Source organism: Arachis hypogaea, chromosome 6 (genome assembly GCF_003086295.3).
Source record: "Arachis hypogaea cultivar Tifrunner chromosome 6, arahy.Tifrunner.gnm2.J5K5, whole genome shotgun sequence".
Taxonomy (NCBI): Eukaryota; Viridiplantae; Streptophyta; class Magnoliopsida; order Fabales; family Fabaceae; genus Arachis; species Arachis hypogaea.
Window position 1 is genome coordinate 13,318,181 of NC_092041.1, and position 12,162 is coordinate 13,330,342.

Sequence of the window (12,162 nt, forward strand, 5' to 3'; positions counted from 1 at the left end):
GCTTCTACCGCAAAGGTGCATTTTGCTGGATTGAGTCGCATATCATGCTTCCTAATGGTGTCGAACACTTGGGCTAGGTCGGACAATAATGTTTCTTCACTTTGTGTTTTAATTAGCATGTCGTCCACGTAGACTTCCATGATCTTTCCGATGTGATCTGAGAAGACTTTATTCATTAGCCTTTGGTAAGTAGCTCCTGCGTTCTTGAGACCGAAAGGCATCACGATGTAGCAGTAGTTTGCTTTCGGTGTTAGGAACGAGGTCTTTTCTTGATCTGGTGGATACATGGGGATTTGATTGTACCCCGAGTATGCGTCCATAAATGAGAGATATTTGTATCCGGAGGAAGCATCTACTAGAGCGTCAATACTTGGGAGTGGGTATGGATCTTTTGGACAAGCCTTGTTGAGATCGGTGTAATCGGTGCACATTTGCCACTTCCTATTTGATTTTTTCACCAAGATATGGCTAGCCATAGCGGGTATTTTGACTTCTCTTATGAATCTGGCTTCCAGTAGTGCCTGTACTTGCTCGTCCACAGCTTGGGATCGCTTTGGCCCAAGTTTTCTTCGTCTCTGCTGCACCGATCGAGATCCTGGATAAACTGCCAACTTATGACACATTAGCTTAGGGTCTGTGCCTGGCATGTCTGTGGCTTTCCACGCGAAGAGATCGACGTTATCTCGCAAGAATTGTATTAGTAATTCTTTTAAATCTCCTTTTAGGATTGTGCCGATATTGGTTGTTTTTTCCAAGGTGTCCCCGATCTGAATCTTTTCTATCTCACCTTCTGGCTGGGGACGAAGTTCTTCTCATCAGTGAACTCCGCCCAGCTCGATTGTGTGGAACTCTTCTCCTTTGCCTTTGAGGTTTAGGCTTTCGTTATAACAGCGACGTGCCGTCTTCTGGTCTGCTTTTATCGTGGCTATCCCTTTTGGGGTTGGGAACTTCATACATAGGTGTGGGGTCGAGACTATTGCGCCGAGTTGGTTGAGTGTTGTCCGTCCTATGAGAGCGTTGTAAGCTGAACTTACATCGACTACGATGTAGTCTATTTTGAGGGTCCTGAATTGGTCCCCTTTTCCGAAGGTTGTATGTAGTGGTATGTATCCGAGTGGTCGAACCGGGGTATCTCCTAGCCCAAACAGGCTGTTTGGATATGCTTTAAGTTCTTTTTCTTCCAAGCCGAGTTTATCAAAGGCTGTTTTGAATAAGATGTCGGCAGAACTCCCTTGGTCTATTAAGGTGCGGTGTAGGTTGGCGTTTGCCAATATGATGGTGATAACCATGGGATCATCGTGTCCTGTGATGATGCCGGATGCGTCCTCTTTAGTGAATGTAATTGCCGGAATGTTGAGTGCTTTCTCCTCTCCTTCGACATGATATACTTCTTTGAGATATCTTTTGCGAGAGGATTTGGAGATCCCACCTGCTGTGAATCCGTCGTGTATCATGTGGACATGTCTTTCTAGTATCCGAGGTGATCATTCTGTTCGTTCGGTATCTTCATCCCTTCGTCTCTTTCTTTGATCATCATCTCGGGTGGCCAGGAATCGATCTAATTTTCCTTCTCTCACCAATTTTTCTATGATATTTTTTAAGTTGAAGCATTTGTTTGTGGAGTGTCCTCGGACTCGATGGTATTCACAATATTCCTTCTGGTTTCCTCCTTCCCTTTTGCCTTTGAGTGGCCGTGCTGGGGGGATTTTTTCTGTATGTCAAACTTCTTTGTATATCTCGACCAGGGATGCCCTGAGAGGAGTGAAATTATGGTATTTTTTGACTTTCTCCCCTTGTCGATCTTCTTTTCTCTTGGATTCCTTGTCTCTGTCTTGGTAGGAGGCCCCTGATTTTGAGGTCTCTCCTAACCGAGCGTTTTCTTCCATGTTGATGTATTTTTCTGCTCGTTCCTATACTTCGTCTAAGGAGGTCAGGTACTTTTTTGAGATAGATTGGCTGAAAGGTCCCTCTCGTAGGCCATTGATGAATCCCATAATGGCGGCCTCCATTGGTAAACTTTGTATGTCCATGCATGTTTTGTTGAATCTCTCCATATAGTTGCGGAGGCTCTCCCGATCTCCTTGTTTGATCCCTAGTAAACTGGGGGCGTGCTTGGCTTTATCTTTCTGAATGGAGAATCTGGCTAGGAATTTTTTAGCTAACTCATCAAAGCTTGAGATGGACTTCAGGGGTAGGTTGTCGAACCATCGGATCGCTGTCTTTGTGAGAGTTGTTGGAAAAGCCTTGCAGCGAACAACATCTGGGGCGTCAGTGAGGTACATTCTACTTCTGAAGTTGCTGAGGTGGTGGTTGGGATCCGTGGTGCCATCATACAGGGTCATATCTGAGAGTTTGAAGTCTTTTGGAATTTTGGTTTTCATGATTTTCCTGGTGAACGGGTCTTGCTCTTTGCGTGAATTTTCCTCGAGATTAGCCCGGGGGCTTTTGATTTGAGATCGGCTTCCAATTGCTGTAGTTTTTCTTCCAACTCCCGACGTCGCCGCACCTCTCTTTGGAGATCTCTTCCAATTTTCCGTTGTTGTTGGGTTTCTTTTTCCAGTTGTTTTAGGCGATCCAGGAGCGCTTCTATTGCCCCTGAATTTGGTGAGTCTTTGTCTTTGTTGGTTTCCAGAGTGTTTTGTAGCGTGACATCCACGTTTTTGTGCGGTGTCCGATCCTCTAGACCTGAATCGTGGTCGTTGTCATGGTCGTCCGCCATGGTGATGGGATGACTTCCAGGTTCCTCGGCAACGGCGCCAATGTTCCGGGGGTTACCTGAAACTGTAGGTCGATCTCGGACGAGATCTTCTGTGCTGGTCGGAACCGATGTGTCCGGCTGGTGAATAGCGGCCGAAGCTGGTGCGTCCGACTTGTTGGACTGAATGTGCTGCTGATCCTTTATCACCGAAGGGTAGGGGGTACCTGCAAGGGACTCTGATGCTTAAGTTAGCAAGGGTATTAAGCAGGTTTATGTAGAATCAGAGTATGAGTTATACTTGGGCACTCCAGTGTATTTATAATGGTGAGATGTGACCTTTGGATAAGATAAGTTAGTTATCTTATCTTTATCTTTAGCTTTGAGTTGAGGTCAGTGTATCTTTCAACGGAACCGCCTTTATCTCTATAAGCTTAGGCCGCCTTAGGATTTGGGTCGTGCTCCTCTATTTGGGCCCTTTACTGGGCTCTTCTGTCGATTTGGCCGAGCTCTTTAAGAAGAGATCGGATAATCTGACCTGAAGAGGTCGGTCGCTTTATCTCCAATCATCCCGGGTCGGATAGCTCGACCCAGGGTATGAACACTTATAATGATTGATATAGCTCGGATAATGATTAATATAAATCTGAAAACAGAGATAATAGATATAGATTTGAAAACAGGAAAATAGATATAGGTCGGTGAATAGAGATAACAGATATAGGTCGGCAAATAGAGATGACAGATATAGATCGGCAAATAGAGATAACAGATGTAGATCGACAAATAGAGATAACAGATATAGATCTGTAAATAGAGACGATAGATATGGATCGGAAAATAGATACAACAGATATAAATTGGAAAATCGAGATGACATATATATATATATATATATATATATATATATATATATATCAGAAAAACAGATATAGATCGACAAATAGATATACCAGAGATGAATTTAAAAATAGAGATGACAGATATTGATCGACAAAACAGATATAGATCGGCAAATAGATATACCAGATATGAGTTGGAAAATAGAGATGACAGATATAGATCAGAAAAATAGATATAGATCGGCAAATAGATATACCAGAGATGAATTGAAAAATAGAGATGACAGATATTGATCGGAAAAACAGATATAGATCGGCAAATAAATATACCAGAGATGATTTGAAAAACAGAGATGACAGATATAGATCGAAAAAACAGATATAAATCGACAAATAGATAGAACATATAAATTAGAAAATCGAGATGACAGGTATAGATCAGAGAAACATATATAGATCGGCAAATAGATATACCAGAGATGAATTAAAAAATAGAGATGACAGATATAGATAAAAAAATAGATATAGATCGGCAAATAAATATACCAGAGATGATTTGAAAAATAGAGATGACAGATATATATCAAAAAAATAAATATAGATCGGCAAATAGATATAACATATATAAATTGGAAAATTGGATATAGATCAGCAAATAAATATAACAGATATAGATTAGTCCTTTTTCGGGCCTTAATGATTTATTATATGTCCTTTGTTTATAAAGGCACAAGTAAGTTCGAAGCCATTGGAAGGAAATGAGGCCTATAGAAAGAAGGGTGTTTATTTCGAGGCCCCACGGTGGGCGCCAATTGTTCTTGTGTGACTAACTTGGACGTAACTCGGTGTCTGAGAGTCAACGCCAAGCTATAGACTTGAAAGATACGAGCTCTTCGTTCAGAGAGATATCACGTCACAGAGAGTATGAACAAAGGGGGAGTGTACCTGCAAAAGGTACTCCGATGCTTAAGTTAGTACTATGAATTCAGTGTATCATTTGAAGATAAAATATCATACCTTTATAGGTGAGATGAAATAGGTCGGTTACATTTCTATTGATCATCTGAATTGAAGAGCAATTAATAGGTTTTAATAAGTGATAATGTCTGGTCAGACGTTTTTATTCCAATATGTAGTCCGTTGAGTCTGATTGTAACGTATAACGCCGAGTTATAACATAAAGTGCCGAGTTATGGTGCATAATGCCGAGTTATTGTATATAATGCCAAATTATGACATCGGATTTGTAATGGCCATATCAAGGTCTAATTTATATAATATCATCTAAATATTATTCGATATCTAAGTGAAATTTTGTATGTTGTTATTGTTGCTGTGTTAGTTGTTCTTGTTGTTGGTTATTAGAATTAGATTTAGTTACGATTTTCTTTTTCGGTTATGGACAATATTAATAATCAAGAAGCACATGTGGATAGCATTGCATCTTGTAATAGTTTGGTTGATAATTCCCCAGATTCCAATATTGATAGTCAATCACAAGCTCCCTCTAAGTTGGCTATTTCCACTTTTCAGAATATTCATCCCTCGCACAGAGAGAGACACACTAGGACTAAACTCTGGTAATCTCATAGCTATGTTCATTCCAGTTTTTGTGTGATGGCTCTGAGAGGAGTATGGCAACTTCAGAAGTTTATTGTTAGCTATTGCAATTGGGCAGCAGCAGTAGAGGTATAAGGTACCCTCCATTTTGTCCTTTTTCTTCTTTCTATGCTACATTTACTAACATGCTGCTTTCTTTCATCGTTCCTAATCGAAAATCCCTTATTCCTATCACTGTATAACTGTTAGGTTACAGAGCCGATTCTTACTTTTGTTTTAAATAATAATAGGGCTTCTATGGAGTCAGAATTGCCTGTATTTAAGGAGAAGAATCCTCAATTAGAGGTTGTTACTGAACTCATTCATGGTCAGCATCCACATTTGAAGGCATTTTATAGTAAAATTTCTTCTTTCTTAATTAATTAACAAAAGTTGGACGGTATAACTCACTCTAGGGGATCTTATCTTAGCTAATTACTAAAATTTGAATGAGTGATTGTGATGAGAATTACAGAGAACAAAAACGAGCGAGTTATATGCGTGAAGAACATGGATCCAGAAGATGTACTTCACCATGCAATGAGGCTAAGCAATGCATCGGAAAGAAAGGTGATCAAACTGAGGATAAGGCATGTAACCAAGCGCCCTAGTGTGCAAGGTACATGGACAACTGCTCTTCAATTTTAAGAATAATAAGTCTAGAGTGTAGTGTTCGAAACTTGTTCTTTACTTTCTGATCAATTTACCAATGTTGTGTAAACCATATTCTTCCTTGCAGGGTTGTTTTGTATCTATTATCTTAAGTTATTGCGAGGGAGGAGATATGTAAGCCATGATTTACACTGAACTCAAGTGTTTGAGGAAGTGAAATCAAAGCATTTATTAAGACAATCCAATTATGAAGCCTTTTTAATAATATGTTTCTGTTTTACATGGCTGAAGCTATAAAAAAGGCAAATGGTGTTCATTTTCTTAAAGAGGTTGGTCACTATTAGCCTGCTGGATACTCTTACAATCTTTAAAAATTAGGAAGATAAGTTAGGATCCTAATCATTTTTCATCTTTAGTGCATTTAACTACGGCTGAACTACAATATTTAATATTTTGATAGAGGCAAGAGTGGCATTTGGTTCCACAGTAGGTGGAGGTTTAGCCGAGGAAGCCAAGTCCATCAATGCTGATTTTCTTCTTCTCATGGCTCAAGAAATCCAAAAAACAAGTAAGAACTAGTGATGATGTAACAATCATCGTATCATGAATCCATTATTAAGATCAGACATGACAAATGTTTATTTTGTTCCTTATAGGAATGGAAGTTCCAAGGGAATTAGCAAGTATTGCTTTGAATATTTTGTATTATTTGTGGATTGTAATTTAAACGAATATAAGTTTGAGTTTAGTTATTTATCTTGCCTTGAGTTTTTATGTTAGAGGATTATTTATTATTTTGATAAGTTTTTAAACTCATTATCTAATATTTAGTATAAATTATATTTAAAAGTTTATTTGTCTTGTTATCTAATATTTTGTATAAATTTTATTTTGATATTTAATATTTTATTTGAATTAATTGTATACTATTTTTAAAATAGAAAAAATAATTAAAAAAATGTGGCTATTAAAATCGACAGTAAAGTTGTCGCTTTTTAAATTTAAAATAGACAAATGAAAACAAAATATAGACGACAAACTTATCGGTATTTTAATAATTAAATCGATGGCTCTTTTGTCGATTTTATTAAATCAAATATCGACAAAAACGGTGTCAATTCTGTATAATAATATTGACGGCTCTTTTGTCGATTTTATCGAATCAAATATCGACGGAAACGAGGTGTCAATTTTGTATAATAATATCGACGGCAAAACTGTCGATTTTATTGAGCAGGGAAAATTCTCAAACTCATATTATAGATTGGAAGATTGTCGATTTTAATGAATTATTATTGACGGCCTGGTAAACCGTCGATTTTATTAGAATTTTGAAAAATCGACAAGCTTAATAGCGACTTCATCCACCGTTGATTTTGCCGTCAATTTTTAATATTATCGACGGCCTAGCCGTCGATTTGGCCGTTGATTTTAACGGTGTTTCTTTTAGTGCTTAAACCTGATGTAATTACTCTAATATTTCTGAATAATGTTTATTTTGTCCTTAGAATGCCACATGTAAATTTGGCAAGTAAAAATTATGCTGTGTTTCTAACACAGATAAGCAATTAGAGTATTGTAAATCAACCAATTGATGAAATGTAATTTTTTCTATTGCTATTTCTTTTATTCTTGTACTACCATATTTTGCTTCTGATTTCATATATTTTTTTAGAAAAAAAGTCCTTTAAGATTTTATGCAAGAAAAAAAGGCAAGAAGAAAAAAGAAAATTCTGTAACTATGTAAATTCTCATGCAACAGAAGTTGTATTTTTATTGAATGCTTGTGGTGTAGTTGTGATGTGATTTCATTGTATTTCAAGTTCACGGAACAAAAGGAATCATTGAATGAACCAGCTCCTGTTCATGAAGGAATAATAAATGATAATCCTAAAGAACAAATCATTGTTTTTCCAAAACAAACTCATTCTCAATAAGAACAACTGGACATGTGAGTTTTCCAACTCACTTTCAATGTTCTATTTCATTGAGTTAACTATTTGTACTTGAATGTTTACGGCATATTAATTTTTTCATTTTTCATTTCCTTAGAATCCCACTTCAAATATTTGCTCCTGCTTCAAGCCCTCATCAAATTCAACAAACTGCTGTAACGTCACTCGGAGAGGAGGATATAGAAGAAGAAACTATTAATGTGTAAGTATTACTTAAAATTCTTTTTCTAATAGTTTCGGTTATTTGGTTTGTTTTTCGGTATATTTCTTGTTATTTAAGGTGCATTTGGTGTTGTTGTCCTCTTTTTGTTGTAACTAAGCAAAAGAATATTGATTTTGTCCATTTTGACGAACTTAGTTGATGCATTTGTTGTAATTAGCCTATAGAAATCTGTTGTAGTGTTTCTGCTGTCATTTTGTGCTTGTTTTATTGAGTTACATATCTTTTTAAATTTCTGTGTATTTAGTTTGTATTTCTGTATATTTCATGTGAATTGAGGTGTACTTGGTTTGATTGTATTAATTATATTTCTTTGCTGTAATTTTGAAGTCTCACACAACCTCAACAAGTTGCTGCAAAGTCTCTAATAAAGGAAAGTACTGAAGAAGAACCTCAACAACCACCACAAGAATCTTATGAAGAAGTATCTCCTACTAAAGTGTAAGTTTTACTTCTTAAATTTTCTTTTTCAATATTTTATACTTAAGATATTTTATGTGTCACCATGCAGTCATCCACTCCTTCAAACAGTGACTGATGCAATAATGATGGTTGCTAACGTTGTATTGAAGAATGACTTTCTTGCACCATCATTTAGCCTTGGATTCACTCAATCAAGCGAGGAGGCTACCCTTTCTCAAAAGGATGAACCACAAACTGTCAAGAAAAATCTCAGGACAGTCCAATATTAGTAGAAGATTTGAAAGAGTTGGTGGAAGCTGTCATAGATACTGGGTTTGCAGCAGCATTAAATTTTGGTAGAGAGAAAGGTCCCTCTCTGGAAAAGGTGCAGCCTACAATGAGCTTTCTCGACAAATTCCACACTCCTGTGAGGCAGAAGCAAATAATAGATGAACTTAAGGAGAAACGCTTTTATTGGGTAACAAATATCAAGACTTATGAAGATGAAAACACTAATGAGTGAGAGACAATTTTTATACTAAAGCATGAAAAACTATTGGAAATAAGAAGAATGCACTTTGAATCCTTAAAAGCTGAATCAGATATCGAAAATCTGGTAATCTTAGAATAACGTTAATAATTTTCTTATCAGTTGTTGTGCCATATATGTATTAAGTTTGGGTTTTTAATTTTCATAGGTTGTCTGGCAATGTGCCAAATTCTGAACACCAGAAAAATTAAAAGATTTCAAAAACTTGTATACTGTCTGCCCCTTGATATTGTTGTAAGTTGTAATACATTAAAATTTCGGTGTATTTTTAAAATATATTGTTTGCTGTAACTATTTCTTTCGATGTTATACAAATTTTGAAGAATTACACATTGTCGAGTCATGAAGGCAACTTCCTTCATCCAAAAACTAAGAAGCCCTTCCAGGTTGAAGACTATCAGGACTACCTCCCATTTTTGGACAAGAAGAAGCTTGTATCCCATCTATTTGTAAGCTTTCACTTATAAAGTTTATTAAATAATTCTTACATTATGTGGCAATTAAGCTAAACAATTGTTCTCTCTGGTCAAACTTCAGATATTTGTCCCAATTTGCTATGCACAGCATTGGTGGTTATGGATAGTGGATGTTGAAAAGAAGGAATTTTATGTCATCGACCCAATAAACAAAAAAGCTCCTACAAAAGAGAGAACAACAATTAATAAATTTTTTGTAAATTGTTTATTTGATACAAATTTCTGTTTCCTCTATAAATTCTCTTGTTTTTGTCTGTTTGAAATAAGGTGCACTTGTAGTTCTATGAAAAAAGGAAAGTAAATACTATAATATATCGAATTGCTCCGCGAATACACCGAGAAATATTCAAATAATAATCAAATTCTAAAGGTTGAAATTATACTTGCCTTATTTTGGTTTTAGGGCTTCGTCATTTCAAAAATGAGGGTGTTTATTGGAGGAGAACCTTTGATAGACAAGGATGAGGATGTCGAAGCACCATACATCAACATCAGTGGGCAGTAGATAAGGTATCAAATCTTTATATTTAATAAATTTATTGTGTTTTTTCTTACTCTACTATTTTATTGTGTTAATTTATTCTCGTTTTTAGCTATGGTTGCGCAATATATGTTATGAAATGGCTGGAGTTAATTGATCCAAAAAAGATAAAAAAGAGAAAATATTTGTGGAAGAATTTGAAACAGGTAACTATCTTTAAAAATAAATAACTCTATTACTAAATTAACGGACTTTAACAAAGAAATTTCTTTAAGTTGTAAGATGAAGTTGATCATTTTAGTGTGGAATATGCTACCATTCTACTTGACAAAATAAATCAACTCAGAGATAAAGCCATTGAAGAATGTGAAGCAATCAGACTATCCAAGTCATCTGCTGCACTACTAAGTCCTTACTGTACATTGAAATCATTAGACATTGATAGTAGATAATTTGATATTATAAATTGTATCTTTGTATTGATAGTACATAATTTTTTTTTTACAAAATTAAACTTCTATAAACATGTCTATACTGTATTGAAATGCTGTTAGTCTAAATGAATCCAGGTTAAAAAAAATGCAGGAAAAGAAGAATAAATTCTGTACTACGCCGAATTACTTTTTGAATACACCAAAAATTATTTAGATAAATACTGGATTCTCTATATTGAATTTCTATACTACTTAAGTATTGAATTGTTTGTGTATTGTATATTTAAAAGAAACAAATCCTAAAACATCGTAAAAAAGGACAAAACAAGAAAATATAAACCCTAAACCTCATTTTCACACAAAAAAATATTACGTAGATTACACTGAAATTGTGTCAAATAACAACGAAATAGATTCATAAAAACACCGAAAATCTATCTTATTCTCTTGAATATCTAAAATTATAATTCATAATATGTCCATGATAATGGCTGAAATTTGACTGCACTACTGAACCACCATAAAAATGATCAACTGCAAAAAGTAAATCATATATTAGCAAAACTATTGACATGCACAAACTCGATTCCCACTATTTAAAGAACATGAGTTTCACCTCAGTTAGAACCTTCTTTTCCTTTTTCTTTGCAGTATTTGCAATCTGTTTTTGAGTATTTGATCTCAGTCTATTTTTTGGACGTCCTCTTGTTCTCACACATGGAGGGCTTTGAAGCTCATTAATATCTTCCAACGAAGCATCTTCGTGAGATAACGAACATTTCCTTTTGCTTTTGGCTTTGTATTCTTGCATCTCAACTATAATATTGTCATATGCGCAATGCAGAATCGTAGTCAAATCCTCAGATTTTGATGCAAATTCACAAATATTTTGTGACTGAAACACCAAATCATCAAATCTCCTACTTCTTGGCTCCAAAAGAGGCTTGTCATGGCTATTCTTGATATGTGTGTGCCTCCTCTTTATGTTCTTACTCCACTATTTCAATATATATCTTGGTAACACTTTATCTACTCGCTCAAAACTTAACGCGCTCGGAGAATGACGGCACAATATCCCTCTTGACTCGAATAATAAGCACTGACATTTAACTTGAGATGGTATCGTGTCATATGTAACTACAAACTTGTTGAAAGTTGAGTTAGAAACCTGTTCAACAACTTCATATACCATATAACCCAAAGCGGATTGCGTTGATCTTGTGATGCAATTCACCTTTCATCTAAATTGTGCTTGGACTTCCTTGAACTTCTCGTGAGTATACACATGCTGAAATTGAGCTTCTATTGAGGATTTTGTTACACAAGGTATGATGGTATGAAAATCTGCAGCATCCGATTCTTTCTCTCTACTCTCTACTTCCTAGGCAATTATCGTACTATTTGACGAATTGGATAAGGGAGCTGTTGAGCGTAATAAACTTGTTAAAAAAAAGCATGCATGCTCTCGCTCCTTTGTGTGCTTCTCATCCTGGTATAGAAGTGGTGATTGAGATAAACCGGAATCCATAAATAACGATTTTTGAAAAGTTCTAAAAAAAATTAGAAAAATAACAATCAAAACCAAAATTTATCGAAAGACGTACAGTTTGACACTTCTACTACAGAAGAAAAATATATAAATATCCACACACTAAAAGTAACAACATCACTTATTCCTAATAAAGACACAATTACCTGAAAGCCACTTGTTGTCCCCAACACCATACTTCATCAGAAAATCATTCCAATTCTTATCAAATGATTCTTTTGTAAAAGAGTTCCAAACAACATGGCTCATCTCATGTTCAATTTCTTCGTGTTGATTGTAGTCATTTAATTTACTTGGAATATTCTTCATGATATGTTAAATACACAACTGGTGAATTCTTGTGGGCA

At 35.6% G+C, this 12,162-nt stretch overlaps 1 pseudogene; it reads left to right on the forward strand.

Moving 5' to 3' along the window:
• The first annotated feature begins 5,055 nt into the window (after nucleotides 1-5,055).
• LOC112698097 (large ribosomal subunit protein mL43-like) lies at nucleotides 5,056-5,784 on the forward strand (annotated as a pseudogene).
• Nucleotides 5,785-12,162: the final 6,378 nt, after the last annotated feature.